The sequence below is a fragment of the Telopea speciosissima genome, chromosome 9, assembly GCF_018873765.1.
Source record: "Telopea speciosissima isolate NSW1024214 ecotype Mountain lineage chromosome 9, Tspe_v1, whole genome shotgun sequence".
Lineage (NCBI taxonomy): Eukaryota > Viridiplantae > Streptophyta > Magnoliopsida > Proteales > Proteaceae > Telopea > Telopea speciosissima.
Window position 1 is genome coordinate 43,418,341 of NC_057924.1, and position 19,610 is coordinate 43,437,950.

The following is a 19,610-nucleotide window of genomic DNA, read 5'->3' on the forward strand; positions in this document are numbered from 1 at the left end:
CTCAAAGATAATAGAGTGTAGTCCCGACCTGATCTGGGAGATTTGAGGAGCCTCTCGTTCCTTATGACTTAACTTAGTATTTGAAGCCCTGTTTTCCCTGATATATTATTATCATCGACCCTTAACCCAATTGAGTCCAGGGTTACTGTGAACCGCACCCCTTATAGTAATGTGACCCTATAAGAAAGAGGAATTGTAAAACCTGACTTATCGTGCCATGTAAGCACTGCCTCATCTTGACTAAACCCCTGACTTAGTCCGTGTGGTGGGTGGTTAGAGGTGTTGTTATTTAATAGTCCTACCCATTGAGACATTGGACACGTCAAATTTCAGGGACGAAATTTTTAATAAGGTTGGGGGAATGTTACACCCACACTCGAAATATACCCAAATACCCCGAGTCAAATTAGACTTTACTAACGGGTAATGCCTCGTGGAAATGGTCAACCCCTATGACCTTGAACTTGAATTACCAATATAAGTGTCTCCTCAGAGTCCTGGATGTACAGGTCAAAGCCCCGCAACTTTCCTCGAGGTTTGGGCCCTGACAACAGCAACGGAGTTACGAATGGACTCATTCGACTGGTTTCGCTCGTGGATCCACCTGTGCTGTTACTTGTCCTTTTGATTTATTTTTTTGTGGGACCCACATCCCAGTGTCCCGGACACCATAACTAGACCCTTAGACAATATGGACTCCCACCCTCACCATTAATTGGTTAATTGGGCCATGAAAGTGGGCCCATAAGACTTAACTTAGAAATAAATAATGAGTTTTCTATTTCAGCTTAAACCAAAAAAACCTTAACGATTAATATGTCATATAAGACTTAGGGCTGACCCAAACATGTCCTAACTAAATAGACCTAATAGGTTATGACCTTGGCCAAACAAGCCCTAAGGCCCAATTAAACCCAAATGACAATTTAGTGTTTTAAGGGCACCTAAACAAACAAACCCTAAGGCTACTTTTATCTTTAAAAGATAAAGGGTTTTTTACAATTACCACCCCAAAATCTTTACTATCTATTATTATCCTCCCAAAAACTTTCAAACAACTGTTACCCCCCTCTGTTGCATACTAATAACTAACTGACCCTCACCATTACATTTCTGTAACGGAGAGGGTTAGTCGTGATAGTGTGCCATTGTCACGGATTTTTTAGGATCAAAATACCCTTTTGGGGTGATAATTGAAAAAAAAAAAAAAAAAAAAAAAAAAAAACCCGTCACCGTCCCTTCTCCTCCTCCTTCTTCTTCCTCCTCTGCATAAAACCAGTTTCACTGGATCAAATTCTTCCTAGAACAACCTTTATAGAAATCAAATAACAAAAATATGGAAAGAGAAATCTCTCTCCCTCTCCCTCTCGTTTAAATGATGAGATTTCGTTTAATTTCTTTTAACTCTCATGAAAAAGTAGACCTACCTACCAAATCCCATTCAGCATTGAGCATCTCTTTTCTGATCCTATCTTGTAACTACTCGTCTTCCTCACTAAGTCGGTCAAATGCCCACGAAAGGGTTCGACTCAATTGGTACTCAAGAGTTTCTTCCTCATATAAATCCTCTCGTTCCTTTGTTCCAGTACTCCTTTCCATAAATCCTCTCTCTCTCTCATTAAAAGGGCACAAAACACATAAAAGAAGCAGCAGCAGAACACATAGAAGAGAGATAGACAGATGGGTCGTTCTCCTTGCTGTGAAAGCCCACACCAACAAAGGTGCATGGACCAAAGAAGAAGATCAGTGCCTCATCAACTACAACAGAGCCCATGGCGAGGGCTGCTGGAGATCTCTCCCCAGAGCCGCAGGTAACCCATTTAGGATTAACCTAACCCAAATTAGCCAAGCTAGAGAAAACCCATGTCGTTACTTCTTCTCTAACTCTCTTTCTCTCCATTTATGTGTGTGTTTCAGGTTTGCTGCGTTGTGGAAAGAGTTGCAGATTAAGATGGATAAATTACCTGAGGCCTGATCTCAAAAGAGGCAATTTTACTGAAGAAGAAGACGAGCTCATCATCAAACTCCGTAGTTTACTTGGAAACAAGTAAGCCCCCTTCTCTTTCCTTCTCATCAATTCTTTTCGATTACACATTTAATTGAGAATCTGAAAGCACTTCCAGTATGAACTCATTTGGGACTTTTTTCAAATATTTAGATGGTCTCTAATTGCTGGTAGATTACCCGGAAGAACGGACAATGAAATCAAGAACTATTGGAATACCCACATCAGGGTACTCCAGACGCCACTTATAGTGGGTGAGAATTTAATTGGGTTTTTCAAATGGGCCTGAAAAAAACCTGAATTTTCTATCGGTCCAAGGTTTTTGATTTTGGTTTGATGGCAGCCACATTTTGGGGTTGCGGTTGCAGAGGAGGAAGAGGAGGAAGAAGAAGAAGAAGAAGGAGAAGGAGGAGGAGAAGGGACGGTGATGGGTTTTTTTTATTTTTATTTTTTTACAATTACCACCCCAAAAGGGTATTTTGGTCTTAAAAAATCCATGACAACGGCAAACTGTCACAACTAACCCTCTCCGTTACGAAAATGTAACGGTGGGGTGCAGTTTGTTATTAGCATGCAACAGAGGGGGATAACAGTTATTTGAAAGTTTTTGGGGGGGGAGGTAATAGTAGATAATAAAGATTTGGGGGTGGTAATTGTAAAAAACCCAAAGATAAAACATAACTTCATATTCTCCTATCTCTTCCCCTCCAAGCAAACCGTAGAGGAGAAGAGACAAGGAAGAAGAAGAAGTAGAAGGAGGAAGAGGAATGAGAGGGGAAGGAAAGAAGATGGAAGACATGCCAAGAAGGCTGGCTGCCCTACCTCTCCTCCTCTTGTTGTCCAGACAAGGCTTGAAGAAAAGAAGAAAAAGGGGAGAAGGAAAGGAAGAGGAGGAAGAGGAGGTGGATCTTCAAGGCTAGCTAGGGCTGAGATTAGAACTCCACTCACCAAGGTATGACCTAACTCTTGGTATATCCCTCTTTTCCATTCCCATTCTTAATTTGAAGTAGATTCCTTGAGCTTGAGCTAACCTAGGGTTCCATTTGGGACTCAAGGTGAGGCTTGACCCTTAAAGGGAGCTCAAATGGTGATGACCAAACCCTAATTAAGGCCTTTATAAGCTGCCTTGCAGCCTTTACTGCTAATTCCTTGGTTTTAAACCTTTAAACCCTATCTTTAGACCAAATGGAGCTAAACCATTATGAGATCTTAGATCCATGAGGTAAGCCTAGGTTCTAGTGACCCTAGGGAGACCTAAGACACCCCCTCCCTGATCCTGAGTGCAAGGTGAACTCTAGGTTCCATGCTGGAGGAAAAACCCTGAGAAATCTCAAAAAAGAATCTTGACGGATGCATGAACGGAGTCACCGTCGTGGTTCCATCTGTCAGTCCGTCCAGTGTAATCCCAGTAACTGGAGTTGAATGGATGAAGGAACGGAATTACTCTGTTGCCTCCACCTACGGGTCTGTTCCCTCTCGGGAATGTCTCAGAGATCGAACGAATGTAAGGACGGATTAAGATGGCGCATCCGTCCGTAGTTTCGCTCGCTCTCAGGAGTGTCTCAGAGGCCGAACGGATGCAGGATTGGATCCAAATAAAAGTTCCGTCCATGGATCCGTCCCTCGTGTTTTGACCTTTTGGCCTGAACGAAGTCAGGGACGGACTCACCCTGTTGCTTCTGTCCATGAGTCTGTCCGTGCTGTCTTTGTTGAAACTTGATTTTAACTTTGGGGGCATAACATGGGACCCCTTTATACATCTTTTGACGATTGTTTTTGCATTCTTAGGCTACCCAACTAGATGGATAGTTGGTGCACCGGTGAGATTCATGTCAACCACGTCGGGTGACACTCGAGTTTGGTGAGTGGGTTTTGGGTGATTTTATTGGGCTTGAATATATATATTAAGCAATATTGATCATTCTATTATATAAAATATAAGCATTGTGCGCATTGCATTATTTATCTCAAATGTGAAACTACTATAATTGTTATTGGATATTGTTCTCACTATTGTATCGGGTGACGGTGCCAGGTAAACCGGTACCGAAACCCCAGAATTTAAATTATGAAACTGGTTATCTGTCATCCTGATCTGTATACGCCGTGTAGTGTTGGTACCTGGGTACTAGATGGAATGGGACATTGATGCACCCGAAATACCTCTCGGGACGATTGGACTTGCATGTAGTATATCTGTAGCTAGGATTCTTGCTCTCTTATACTACGACCCTTGCCAATAGGGGTTTATGTGTTGGATAGTCCTGAGCACCTGTTGCCTGTGGGAGAGAGAGGTTAGGTCCGGGGTAGTGATGGCTATCGGGGTCTGCCACTGGGTGGTCTGATGGCTTCTACCGGCGTAGGCTCTGATGAGCACATTTATGTGTGAAATTATTCCATTTAATTCTGCATTTTTATTTGCTTACAATGGAGCTACCTTGGGTATTTTCTGTTATTTTCAGGTTTAGGTCATTTTATGTGATTTCATGCTATTCTGGACTATCAGGCATCGTATCTTCAGATTTACACATAAAGTGGTCTAGTTTCTTTTCATGGTTGCGAAGATGGCTGAATTTTGAGTAAGAAGGATGTGTTGCATTAAAAGTACGCATCAGTTGTAAAGCCCATACATTTGATTATTCTTTTTTGGCCAGAAAAGAATAATGGGCCAGAAAATGAGTTGAAATACAAGCCCGAGCCCAGAACCAAGGAAGGATTTGATGCAATCTAGGCACCAGTCTACCCATGGATCGACTCACATGTGATCAAGGGCTAGATGGGAAGAAGTTTCATTGAAGACCTAAGGGCATAATCATAATTTCAAAAAATTAGGAAATTTTTAGAAGATATCCGATATTGGGTTCATATCATCTGGAATATTAATTGGAGCAACTTTAATTCTTGGATTAGGTCCATCCAGGGCCAGGATGGAGAGATATTTTCATAAAGAGAATTTTGATCAAATTTATAATTTAGATTAAATTCTCTCTTCTCTCTCTCTCTCTCTCTCTCACCCCACTGTGGTTCTATCTCTCCTATTTTAATTCTCTCTCTCTCTCTCTCTCTCTCCCTCTCCCTCTCAAATACCTCATGGTCCCACCTTTCCTAATTCTATTCCACTTATCTCTCTCTTTGCTCATATCTCTACTTTCTAATCCCTCACGGTCTCTCTCTCTCAGTTTCCCTTCCTTGGAGATGTATATATATTGAAATCTGTCGAAGCCAGAGAGAAGTCGATTATGAAAATTAGCACCATTATCGAACCAGCAGAGCATCTCCATCACCTTCTTCCAACGTTTTCTTCTTGGGCAGCAACTCCCAAAAATTGCCACGCACACCTCCATGGATCGTTGTCACTATTGCAGCCCCCTGTCTCTTAGCACCATGATCGGCTAAGTCCTTTCTATCTTTAGGTATAAATGAACTAATGGTGTTTGTTATTTAAAATTTTGGTTTGCATTCTTGATTGCTTGATGTTGAGACCCCATCCATATTTGGATGATTTTAATTGACATATTTAGTTGAAAAATTATGTTTCTGTGATTCATTATTTTTCATTCAAGCAATGGTATTATGTTCTTATGTGGTTGTACTGATGATGGATTATAGCTGAACGAACTAAGCGTGCCAAGCCCTATAAGTGAAGGACGATAGTACTCGTCAAGATAGTCCATACCTAGGAGGAACCCTACATTTTGTGGTATTATTTGGCCTGTGGTTATAATAAACTGAAGCATGCAACCGAATTGAATAACAACGCATTGGAGATTCGAACCCTAAAGATAGTCTTTTCTCGTATTTGCATATCATTGTTAGCTTAGATTCGTTTCTTTCATTCGTACTTTAAAATCAGATTTATTGTAATTTAATTTTCATCACTTCCAACTTATCATTTTAGTAATTTAGCCTTCCAGTTCCTCATAGATCCACCCCTTACTTGCTACTTGCTACTTGCTAGATTAATTTAGGGTTTTATTTTTGACCGATTAATGACACGATTAGGCTCCCTCATGATAATTGAGGTTTCACTTGGGTGATAAGTTAAGTGACTCTCAGTGTCTCCCGAGTTATCATAGTAGCATACACTTGACTTAGAATTTGTGTACTAGGTGAAAATTGAATCTAACATTTGCATGCATCATGAATTGTTGAAATTGCGTGTTTGTGTGTATGTGCATTCCCCTTTGCTGTCTCACTAGCTTGTGGAGCTAACCCCGTTGCGCAACCCCTTTTAGTTGATATGCAGGTAATCTCTTGATGCGCACTTATGGATGCGAATCAAGTAGAGCCGGTGGCTGTGACTTGGATGTCGATGTACACCCAAGAATGGTGCCCTAGTGGCGTGATTTACTATTTAAATTCTGTATTCATTTTCATACATGTATAAACTTTATGTTTAATTATAAGGAGAGAAATGAATGTTTATGAGATATTGAAATTGTACTATGTGTTATTATTAGAGAACTGATGCTCTATATTCACATGATTTAATTAAATTTTACTTCTGCTAACTCTATATTTGGAATTATTTATTCCATTAGGTACGTTCCCTGCTGTTATCATGACTTGATGACAGGGTGGACTGTGGCTCGGGACAATGTACCTGTGATCCTGGTAGGTATTGGGATGACACCTGTTGTCCCAGTCACCCCCTGTATTATAAAATATCCTTCATCGGGTTGGGGCCGTGATAGTTCTGGACATCCTGAGCCATCAGGGATCTGTTCAATGAGTATAACCAGGAGGTGTACAATATGGGGATCCATGACATGGTGGGCTACGTCCTTGGGGAGACTCCCGACTTCAACCTCTCCCAATTTTTGGGCTACATGCTGCCGATCATTGTGGATGCTAGGATAGTTGTCGTTCCCCCTTGGGAGGGCGCTGCTCTTCCCGAGGAGGGTGTGGCTCATCCGCCGGAGGCTGATATGGCCTCTCCCCCAAAGGAGGATGTGACTCCCTCGGAGGAGAGTGTGGCTCTTCCTTGACTCTACTCTTTTTGTTTATTGGATGTTGAACCTGGAACTTTGAACTTGGCTTTGTAATTATTGTTGCTTCCTTTGCATTATCTACTTTTGATTTTTGTGGTTGAGTCCTTGCCTCCCTTGTGTATTGCTGTTCGTCGTTTGTGCATATGGTCGACAGGCCTTGGTGGTCATTAGACTTTGGTGGCTTTGCATCGTGGTGGTCCTTAGACCTCGGTGGCTTTAAGCCTTGGTGGTCATTAGACCTCGATGGCCTTACGCCTTGGTGGTCGTTAGACCTCGGTGGCTTTAAGCCTTGGTGGTCATTAGACCTTGGTGGCGTTAAGCCTTGATGGTCATTAGACCTGGGTGGCTTTATGCCTTGGAGGCCCTTGGACCTTGGTGGCCTTGCGCCTCGGTGGTCCTTGGACCTTGGTGGCCTTACGCTTCGGTGGTCTAATACATGGTGGCTTTAAACCTTGGTGGTCATTAGACCTGGGTGGCCTTACGCCTTGGTGGTCCTTGGATCTTGGTAGCCTTGCGCCTCGGTGGTCCTTGGACCTTGGTGGCCTTATGCCTTAGTGGTCCTTGGACCTTGATGGCCTTACGCCTCGATGGTCATTAGACCTTGGTGGCCTTATGCCTTGGTGGTCATTAGACCTCGCTGCTTGAAAGTGTTCAACCCATGGCTAAGAGGTAGACGGATGTAGCCCAGAACAAAATATTTACTTCAAACTTCAAAAAATTTCAAATAATCCTTGAAAACAGAATACTGCTACCGTAATGCAAACTATTGTGGCTCAAAGCCGAATACTACTACTCTACTAATAGTACTTCTTCAGATGCTCTGAGTTCCAAGCACGATCTATCTTCTTGCCCCCCAGAGTTTTCAAGTGATAGGTCCCTTGCCGTATCTAGTCCTTCCCAGTTGGCCGATAGCTTCCCCTCCTTCCTGGGCTGTGATTCTCTAGCCCTCCTTAGAACTAGGTCTCCCTAGTGGAAAAGCCTCTCTCTGGCTCTGGCATTGTATTACTTAGATGTTCGCTGCTGGCATGCCACGTTCTTGAGCAGTGCCTTCTCGTGAACCTCGTCCAAGAAATCCAAGTTTGCCCGAAGCACATCGTCATATGTGCGTTCGTTGAAGTGCAAGACTCTATGGGACATGGCAAGGACTTCTACCAGTGCCAAGGCCTTGGTACCATATGCCAATCGGAATGGGTTCTCTCCTGTTGGCATCCTTACTGTTGTTTGGTAAGCCCACAAGACACTTGGAAGTTCCTCGACCCATTTGCCTTTGGCTCCCTCTAACCTCTTCTTGACTATCTCGAGGAGTGTTTTGCTAGTCACCTCCACCTGACCATTGGCCTGTAGGTAGGCTACTGAGATAGGTTGATAGTCAATGTTGTAGGATTTGCAGAAAGCTTTGAACTTTGGGTTGTTGAATTGCTTCCCATTGTCCGAGACTAGGATTCTTGGTACCCCGAACTTGTAGATTACCTCATCGCAAATAAACCTCTCCATCTCATTCTCTGTTATCTTCGCCAGTGGCTTAGCCTCGACCCATTTGGTGAAGTAGTCGATGGCAACTACCAGGTACTTTCTGTTCCCATACGCTGCCGTGAAGTCACCTAGGATGTCCATCCCCCACATGGCGAATGATATGGGGTTAAGGATGGAGGTCAATTTTGTGGGGGGCAGATGGAGTACTGGGGCGAAGAACTGACATTGTTCACAAGTTTTGGCATACTATATAGCCTCTTCCTACATCTATGGCCAGTAGAACCCCTAGCGGAGGACTTTGTAGGCTAGTGCTTGCCCTCCCATGTGGCTTCCGCATATCCCCTCGTGGACCTCTTCCAGGGCGTACTTAGCTCCCTTGGGTCCTTGGCACCTAAGTAATGGTGCAGTGACAACCCTCTTAAATAGTACCCCATCAATGACCGTGTACTTTTCCGCCCGCATTCTTATCTTTCTGGCCTCGACCTTGTCTCTTGGTAGTACGTCGTTCTGTAGATAGTTGATTATAGGGTCCATCTAGCATGGCCCCTCCTCGATCTCATTAACTTGCTTCTTCTGGTACGTTGGCTCATGCAGTATTTCGACGTAAACTGCATTGGCCAAGTTCCAGAGCTCATCATTTGCTAGCCTGGATAGGGTGTTGGCTATGGCGTTCTCGACCTCGGTACTCGAACCATCTCGAACTTCGTAAACTCCCTGATCATCTTTTGAGCATGCGTTAAGTATGCTGCCATGCCCTCATCTTTTGCCTCATACTCCCCATTCACTTGATTTACTACGAGATGGGAATCACTCCGGATGGCTAGGTGAGTGACTTGAATGGCCTTTGCCACCCGATGTCCAGCTAGTAGTGCCTTGTACTCTACTTTGTTGTTGGATGCCTGGAAGGTGGATCGGAGGGCATATTAGATTAAAAAACCCTCGGGGCTGGTGAGTATGAAGCCAGCCCCACTTCCTGCCACACTACTTGAACCGTCCATGAACATCTCCCATGACCCATAGTCATGCTTCTCTGGTTCCTCTGCTTCTGGCTCGACCTCTCATAGGGTACACTCAGCGACAAAGTCCGCTAGGGCCTGACCTTTGATGGCCGTCCGAGATTGGAACTTGATGTCGTGCTCACTTAACTCTACCGCCCAGGTGATCAATTGTCCAGAGACGTCTGGTTTGTGCAGTACCTTCTTCAGTGGTAGGTGTGTGAGTACCACGACTGTGTGCGCCTAGAAGTATAGCCTTAGCTTCCTTGCCACATTCACGAGTGCATAGGCTACCTTCTCAATTTTTATGTACTTGGTCTCTGCGTCCATCAAGATATGACTGACGTAGTAGATAGGCCTCTGCAGTTTGCCTTCTTTCTTCAGTAGCACCACGCTTACTGCAATCGGGGTGGCAGCCAAGTAGAGTTGTAATTCTTTGTTGGGCTCTGGCCATCCAAGTAGTGGTGGACTCTTTAGGTATTTCTTCAGCTCCTCGAACGCTCTTTGGTACTCCTCTATCTATGTAAAGTCTTTGGGACTTTGGAGGTTCTTTAATATCTTGAAGAATGGTAGGCACTTGTCTCTCGCCCGTGACACAAACCCTGATAGGGCCGCGACCCTTCCATTTAGTATTTGTACTTCCCTAACCGTCAGCGATCCTTCCATTTAGTCTTTGTACTTCCCTGACCGTCCGGGGTGGTGCCATTTCCTGGATGGCCTTGATCTTTGATGGGTTAGCCTCTATTCTACGTACTGAGACCATGAAGCCCATGAACTTTCCTAATGTCACGCCAAAGGCGTACTTTATGGGGTTTAGCTTCATCTGGTTCTTCCTCAGTACTCTGAACGCTTCTTCCAGGTCGATTAGGTGTTGTTGGGCTTGGATGCTTTTCATGAGCATGTCGTCCACGTACACCTCCATGTTGCGCCCGATCTGTTCTTCGAACATCTTGTTGACCATCCTCTGGTAAGTGACTCTTGCGTTCTTTAGCCTGAACGGCATGACGTGGTAGCAGTAGTTCTTGTCTGTTTGGAATGTTGTATAGGACTCGTCATCCTTATTCATGAGGATCTGGTTGTACTCGGAGTAGGCATCCATGAAGCTCAACATCTCATGGCCGACGGTAGCGTCGATTAATAGGTCGACCCTGGGTAGTGGGTATTCATCTTTTGGGCATGCCTTGTTCAAATCTGTGTAGTCAACGCACATCCTCCACTTCCCATTTGGTTTTGGTACCATGACCACATTTGCAAGCCAGGTTGGGAACTTCTCCTCTCTAATGAACCCTGACTGGCTCAGCTTCTCGACCTCTTCTTTGATGGTGGCCTATCTATCATGGGTGAAGTTTTACCGCTTCTGTTGGATGGGCTTCCTGGTTAGATCTATGTGTAGCTTGTGCTCGGCTATGCATCATGGTATGCCTGGTATGTCAGAGGTCGACCATACAAAGACATCCATGTTCTCCTGAAGGAGATGCCCAAGCTTGTCCTTCTATTCTTTTCTCAATAGCGATCCAACCTGCACTACCTTGGAGGGATCGTCATTGTTAAGGGGATATAGGACAAGGTCCTCCACTGGCCTTCCTCTTCTCTCTTTCAGTTCATCTCTCTGGTCGCTGACGAGGTTCTCTACGCACAGCTCCATTCCACGGGTATTATCGTTATTCTTCTTGACGAACATTGCATAGCACTCCCTGGCTTTCTTTTGGTTTCCTCGGATCTTGCCTATCCCATTCTCTGTTGGAAACTTCATCTTTAGGTGGATGGGTGATACAACTCCCTTAAGGGCCATTAGGGATGGTCACCCTTGGATGCCGTTAAAGGATACCGCGCACTTTACAACCATGAAGTTCACCATGATTGTGATCTACCAAGGGTACTCTCCAAAGATGATGGGCAACTCCATTGTTCCTCTGATGGAGGCGGTAGCGCCCAAGAACTCGTGGAGATAGGTGAGCTCCGATTTGAGTTGGTCGTCGCCGCACCTGAACTGCCCGTAAGCTTCTAGCGAGAGTACATCCATAGACGCTCCCGTGTTTACCAACATTCTATGCACAGGTTGGTTGGCTATCTCTACCTGTACTACCAGGGCATCCTCATATGGAAAGCTCAGCCCTTTCAGGTCTGCGTCCGAGAAGGAGATTATCATCTCGGTCTTGGCTACCTTACTTGGCTTCTCTGCTACTCCCACGAACCTAGCATGGGCTTTGGCCTTCCTGATAGACTCCTGCCCAGGTCCTCCCAGTATGGTGAGGATGGGGGCTCCCTTGGTATCTCTTGGTTCTGCTTCATCTTTCCTCTCTTCTGGGCGGTCTCTCTCCCTATCTCAGCCTATTTTTCTTTCTTCGCATAGTGGCTCTTCTCTTTCTCGATCACGGCCTCTGCCTCCTTGGCCTGAACGACCGTCGCTTCCTCCTTTCACATACTTGTTCAAGCTCCCTGCCTTTACAAGTTGCTCTATCTCCCTCTTCAGTTGGATGCAGTCCTCTATATCATGCCCAGTATCCTTGTGGAAGAGACAATACTTATTGGGGTTGCGCTTCTCAGGTCCTGCTAGCATGGGTCGTGGCCAATGGAGTAGGTCACGGTCTTGGATTTGCATGAGGATCTGGGACCTGGTGGTATTCAGGGTGTGAACTCGGGGCTGCTTGCTCGGTCACTCCTCTCTGGGCGATGGTCCATCCTTTCTAACTCGCGGTCACCTTTCTCTCATCAGCGCTCGGTCCCTGATCTCTTGCACTCTTTATGGCCATCTAACACCGACCTCTTGTTGTCTTGAGGCTTGGCTTCGATCACTTTCTTCTTACCCTACAGTACCTTGGCCATATTGGCTAACTCATTGCACCGCTCCAGAAGCTCCTTCATTGTCTTTGTGTTGGTGATTAAAAACCACAATGCTCACACGCAGGGAGAATGCACATGGTGCAAACAGCGCGGGCATGCCAGAACCTTTACGCAGGTTCAAACGAGGCCAAGAACAGCCTGATCTGACTCCTAACCAGGCAAGTTGGTCTCCCTCCTGCCTGAGTAGCTCTAAGGTCTTTTGGGTTAAGCCAACAAACATAGGTCACAGTCCGAAAATACTATCGAACTACTAAAGGAAGAAACTTGGGACACAAACAAGGATAAATGAGACTGAAATAACAAATGCACTATTTGATCATACCGGGTATGGATGTGAACTCTGTACGTACACCCTCATCACTCCAAGTATATGACCGTACATTCCTCCAGCCTAAGTAACGATAAAAACCAGCAAAAATAAAGTAAAAGATAAAAAAAAACATTAATGCAAAGAAGATAAAAATAAAGTGCTGATCTTGTCAGATGTGTCTGTGTGTTCTCCCTAGATCAGTCGTCCTCCTTATATAGGATACGCACTCCCTGCTATCAGTTCATACGGTTGCTTCCCACCAGAGCCACCTTTCTCGATCCATATCTCCTAGCACCAACGGGGAACTACCAGGCGTCCCACCAGGCCTATACTACCTCCAACCGCCAAGGCCATGGTGGGGTCCACCTCTGCACCATACTTTCACATTCCTCAAGTGGCATTGTTTCTCGTTGAGCATCCTTTGTACCTTTGACACGTGGCCCAGCCTCTGAAAGATAGGGCGCAACCATGTTTTATATAACCCATCCACCTACAGCCCACAATCTGGCCGTCTAGCCCTGGCCCTATTAGCCCGGCTTGATCTGGACCGACGGGTCCTGACCACAAACACTTGGTATTGTGTCATGCCAGATCTTTGATCAAGTCTAGGTCCCTGATGCCCCCAGCCAAGGCTGTATGCTGGGTCTGGTTGTCTAGGTCTCGGACCTCCAAGGACTCCTTCGTGAACCTAGTGATGTACTCCCTAAGGGACTCCCTAGGGTTCTGTACCACATTCAACAAATTGACCATGGTCTTCTTCTTCTTGACGCTGATCTAGAAGCGGGTGTCAAATTGCTCACACAGTTTCGTGAACGAACTTATTGATCTAGGTTGGAGCCTTGAAAACCACGAAGTGGTTGCACCCTTGAGGGATGCAGGGAATGCTCGGTAGGAGACCACGTCTGATCCTTCGTACAGGGTCATCATCCCATTGAAGTAGTTAATATGGTCATTAGGGTCCATGGTACCACTGTAGAGTTTAAAGGTGGGTAGCCTGAACCGGGAGGGGAGTGTGGTTGCCATGATCTCCGGCGAGAATGGGTGTTGTCCCGGTACCAACTGTGATTTCACCTTTCGTCTGCTTCTTTAGCCCTTCCAGCTTCTCATCCAAATCTAGGAGTCTTTTGTCTAACTCCTCTTCTCATGACTATCCGTCACGCCTGGCAGGATGTTCGCTGTGACCTCTCTCTTGGCCTCTCCTTAAAGTTTCCTCCCGCCATGAGTTTTGACATGATGGTGAGTGGCCACGACGCGATGAACCTTAGCGCGAATGCGAGGGACTTTCTTCTCGGTAAGTCTGGCTCCGCCTTGGCGTGTGACTTCCTCCTAGTTGCCCTTGGAATACTGACCTTCTAATCCAACTGTCTGGACTAGGTACCACCAACCTGTGCGTTGGTGACACCCCACGTCCCGACTGAATTGGTAGGTTCACCATTCTCCTGGGATGATGCGAAGGATCTTCCTTGCGAGTCTCTTTGATCTTTCACCCCTAGGAGGTGACCTCCTAGGGTTTGGCTTTTGTCGAGGGATGGGCCCTGTCCTCGGTGGTGGCAACGCCCTACGGTAGTGGGACGTCGCCCGCTACCTCAAGTAGTCTCGAAAGAGTCGTTGGTCATTGAGGATTTGTCATTACAAGTAATTGACCTGACCCACAGTTGCTGGTGCGTTAGGGCCAGGTACTGGCTCCATGACTACTTCATTGTTGAGGTCGACTACCTCAACATGGTCGTTCTCTGGGATCTCCCTCTCCTGGGAGTCATGGTCATTGGCTCTCCGATGAGAGCTTTTCGGTAGAGGTGACCCATTCCTCTCCCTCCCAGCGTTGGTAGAGGGAGCAATCTTCTTACCCCGTGGTGCCATTGAGTAGTTAAGGAATCGAGCTAGTAGATACGTTGGCTAGCATCGTTCCCTCAGATGGCGCCAATCTGTTGCATCAAGAAATCATCTGGTGGTCCTTTCTAGTGCCGCAACCTGCAAAAGGACCTTGGTGACAAGGGAGAACTGGTGTGGTTTCAGCCTAGGACTCTCCGATGCCTAAGTTAGATCTCTTTGAGCAAACAGATGAATAGTTAGAATTCAAGATGGGTTAATGGGGTAGAGTACCTTGGATCTTATAGTGGAGTGTTGGCGGTGTGGAGAGTCCCAGTTGGTAACGAGTAGTCCTCGTAGTAGATAGAGTTCCTAGTTGGTAGGATTCATCTCTTGGTTGGTTGCTCCCTTATGGGAGGTAGAGTCCCGGTAGGGATGATGTTCTCGGTAAATAGACATGCATGCGCCCTTGTATATTGGATAAGGTCCTTGGTGCATGAGTGCGTCTGGAATTGTACCTCTAGTAGGTGGTACCCTCAACTGATGAGGTGATGTATATCTTGTAGGTGATGTTAGTAGCTTGCGTGTAGTACTTGGTCTTGGACCTTGGACATCCTTGTTGGTTCTTTGCCTTCCGGGCCAATTGAGTGAGACGTAAGGTGGCCGGGCTTGGGATAGTCCTCCCACTTGGGCCAGGACACGTGGTGGCTCACGATTGGCCGGTATAATTTTGGGTTTATCACTTGTCCTTTGTACAAACTTTTGCTTATTAATATTTATTTTTTCTTTCCATAGAAAAAGGGCTAAAAACCGCAAGCAAACATAAATTTGTCGTCAAATGGACCACCATATTTGAATTATGCGGTTTAACAGTCCGACCGTGTATCTACTATCTTGTGGCCATTGAATAAACTTATGTCGGTGGTATTCTTTTATTGGCATTGAATACGCAACAGACATTTATATAGCAGCAGTTTAATATAACCGTCGCTGAATGTTACTTTTCTTAATTACAAATAATTTCTATTATTTTTATTATGAAATTAATTAAATATTAGCGATTTATTATTACTACTATTGAATGTTATTCTATTATTCTTACCTAAAAAAAAATTATTCTATTATTAATAAAAATTCTATTAACATGGTAATAATCTACCATTGCAACAAAAAAAAAAAAAAAAAAAACCCTACTAGCTCCAGTAACTCTAGGTTTTTTCCTACCACCACTACCACCATGCCCCACCCCATATGCCACCCTGACCACCCCTACCTACTTTCGTGACTCCGCCACCACCACCATCACTCCACCCTCACTGTTACACCCACACCTGAAATATATCCTAATGCCCCGGGTCAAATTAGACTTTTACTAACGGATAATGCCGCAGTGGCAATGGTCAAAACCTGCGACCTTGAACTTTAAATTTCTATTATAAGTGTCCCTTCGAAGCCCTGAAAGTACGGGTCAAAGCCCCGCAACTTTCCTTGAGGCTTGGGCCCTGACAGCAGCAATGGAGTCATGAACGGACTCATTAGGCTGGTTCCATTCGTGGATCCGTCTGTACTATTTCTTGCCCTTTTGATGTACTTTCATGTGGGACCCACACCCCTGTGTCCCGGACCCCATAACTAGATCCTCGGACAAGGTGGACTCCCACCCTTTCTTTTGGTTGGTTGGGCCATGAAAGTGGGCCCACAAGACTTAATTTAAATAAATACTGGATTCTTCTACTTAGCTTGAACCAAACAAGGCCTAGAATTAATATGCCCTTTATAGGACCTTAGGCTGACCCAAATGTGTCCTAACTAAATGGACTAATTAGGTGGTGACCTTGGCCAAACAAGCCCTAAGGTTCATTTAAACCCAAAAGACCATCCTTAGTCTTAGAGACACTTAGGCAAACAAGCCCTAAGGCCTCTTTTGGTCCATAAAATATAGGGGTCAGCGCAAGATTCTCCCATCTCTCCCCCTCCAAGCCAAACCGTGGAGGAGAAGAGCTAAGGAAGAAGAAGAAGAAGAAGAAGTAGGAAGAGAAATGGGAGGGGAAAGGAAGAAGATGGAAGGCATGCCAAAGGGGTTTGGCTGCCCTACCTTCCCTCCTCTTGCTGTCCGGGCAAGGATTGAAGAAAATAAGAAAAAGGGAAGAAGGAGAAAGGAGGAGGTGGGTCTTCAAGGCTGGCTAGGGCTGGGATTGGAGCTCCACTCACTAAGGTATACTCTATCTCTTGGTGCCTCCCTCTTCTCGATCTTCCACTCTTGAGTTGGGTAGTTTTTCTTGAGTTTGAGCTAACCTAGGGTTCCATGTGGGACTCAAGGTGAGGCATAGCCCTTGAATGGAGCTTTAATAGTGAAGACCAAGCTTTATTGAAGGCTTCTATCAGTTGCCTTGCAGCTTCAGTTGCTAATCCCTGGTTTTCAAACCCCAAACCCTATGTTGGACCAAAGTAGGATTTAGATCCTTATGTGATCTTGGATCTAAGAGGTAGGCCTAGGTTCTAGTGACCCTAGGGAGACCTAGGACACCCCTTCATGACCCTGAGTGCCATGTGAACTCCAGGTTCCAAGATGGAGGGGAAAACCTTAAGAAATCTCGGAAAGAACTCCGACGGACGCACGAACGGAGTCCCCATCGTGGTTCCATCCATAGGTCCATCTAGTGTATCCTAGTAACTGGTTCAAACGGATGAAGAAACGGATTTACTCCGTTGCCTCCATCCGTGGTTCCGTTCCCTCTCGAGAATATCTCAAGAACCAAACGGATGCAGGGACGGATTCATGAAGAGGTTCTGTTCGTGGTTCCATTCGCTCTCGGGTATGTCTCAGGGTTCGAACGGATGCAGGAACAGACCCAGGTGGAAGTTTCATCCGTGGATCCGTCCCTCATGTTTTGACCTATTGGCTTGAATAGAGTCAGGGACGGACTCACCCTATTGCTTCTGTCCGTGAGTCTGTCCGTGTTGTCTTGGTTGAAACTCAATTTTAACTTTGGGGGCATAATATGGGACCCCTCTATACATCTTTTAATGTTTGCTCTTGCATTCTTAGGCTACCCAACTTGATGGATAGAAGGTGCACCGGTGAGATTCATGTTAACCACGCCGGGTGATACTCGAGTTTGGTGAGTAGGTTTTGGGTGATTTGTTTGAGCTTGAATATCTATTAAACAATCATTATCATGCTATTATATGGATTATAAGCATCTTGTGCATTGCATTATTTATTTTAAACATGAACTGCTATGAATGTGATGCGATAATGTTCTCACTTTTGTATCGGGTTACGGTGTCAGGTGTGCCGATATCAAAACCCTAGAATTAATTATGAAACTGGTTAACTGTCATCCTGATCTCTATGCGCCATACCATGCTAGTACCCGGGTACTAGATGGAATGGGACGTTGATGCACCCAGAATACCTCTTGGAACGATAGGACTTGCATGTAGTATATCTATGGTTAGGATTCTTGTTCCCTTATGCTACGACCCTTACCAACAAGGGTTTATGTGTTGGATAGTCTGAGCACCTATTGCCTGTGGGGGAGAGAGGCCAGGTCAGGGGTAGTGATGGCTATCGGGGTCTGCCATTGGGTGGTTTGATGGGTTCTACCGGCGTAGGCTCCCTTGTGATAACTGAGGTTTCATTGTGGCAATAAGTTAAGTGACCCACAGTGTCTCTCGAATTATCACAATAGCATACACTTGATTTAGAATTTGTGTGCTAGGTGAGAATCTAAGATTTACATGCATCATAAATTGTTCGAAATTGTATGTTTGTGTGTATGTGCATTCCCCTTTGCTTTCTCACTAACTTGTGGAGCTAACCCCATTGCGCAACCTCTTTTAGTTGATATGCAGGTAATCTCTTGATGAGCACCTATGGATGCAAATCAAGTGGAGCCAGTGGCTGGGACTTGGATGTCAATGTATACCCAAGAGTGGTGCCCTTGTGGCGTGATTTAACTATTTATTTCTGTATTCATCTTCATTCATGTATAAACTTTATGTATAATGTACGGAATGTACCAGATGGATACAGGGTATTGTAACTGTATTATGTGTTATCATTAGAGAATCGATGCTCTATATTTATATGACTTAAATGAATTTCGCTTCCGCTAACTCCGTAATTGGAACGATTTATTCCATTGGATATGTCCTCTGATGTTATCATGAATTGATAACTGGGTGGACTGTGGCTCGGGACACTATATCTGTGATCTTTGTAGTATTGGGATGACACCTGTCGTCCCAGTCACCCCATTTTCTTGTAAAATATCATTTATCGAGATGGAGGCGTGACACTCACCCTCCTCAACAACTTCCAAAAAAATTCTTTTAAATTAATAAAATAAATATTTAAAAAAAAATTAAAATTATACATTCTGTATAAAATATTGCACAAACTATAATAAACGTATAGATTTTTGTGTTAAATATTGCACTAAGATATATATTAAAAATTAAAAATGAAAATGAAATATAAATTTTGTGGTAGATAAAAATAAATATTTTGTAAAAAAATTTTAAAAATGGACATCATATCGAAATATTGCACAAAATGCAATAATTATTACAATAAGATTGTAAAAAAAATATGAAAATCCAGAAAAAAACATACACAATTAAAAAAAAATTGATAACACATAGAATTTTTAATATTGTATTTAAAAAAATGGTGAATAATTGGAATCGACAAGAATCATGCAGAATTAGCCTAAACCCTAAACCTTCTCTAGTGTACCTCAACCAATGTCTTAACCACTTGGTAATTTGAAATTTTAGGTCTCAACCACCTAATTTCGAAAGGGGGTTCCGATGACAATGAAATCATGTCAATCAGAGTTCTACAGGAAATGATCCATTTTAAGGGTCATTATTGGACAAAAAAATTGTCAGGGGAACCCTGTTAAATAAAAAAAAAAATCCTTGGTCTCAACCACTTAATTTTAAAGGAGTTCCGATGACATTGTGATATCAAGTCAACCAGAATTCTACGAAGAAAGATTCTGTTTTGAGGGTCATTATTGGCTGACAATAAAATTTTGAGGGAAACTTAGAAATTCAGTAAAGAACATTTATTATTAGTAGTAATAGTATTATAATACTAGTAGAGACAGTAGTATGGTGGAAATACATATTATTGTTAATAAAAAAAAAACAAATTATGAAAAAGTAAAATT

The 19,610-nt window shown here is 44.3% G+C and overlaps 1 pseudogene; it reads left to right on the forward strand.

The window, feature by feature from the left end:
• The first annotated feature begins 1,680 nt into the window (after positions 1 to 1,680).
• Positions 1,681 to 6,993, forward strand: LOC122638933 (annotated as a pseudogene).
• The last annotated feature ends 12,617 nt before the right edge of the window (positions 6,994 to 19,610 follow it).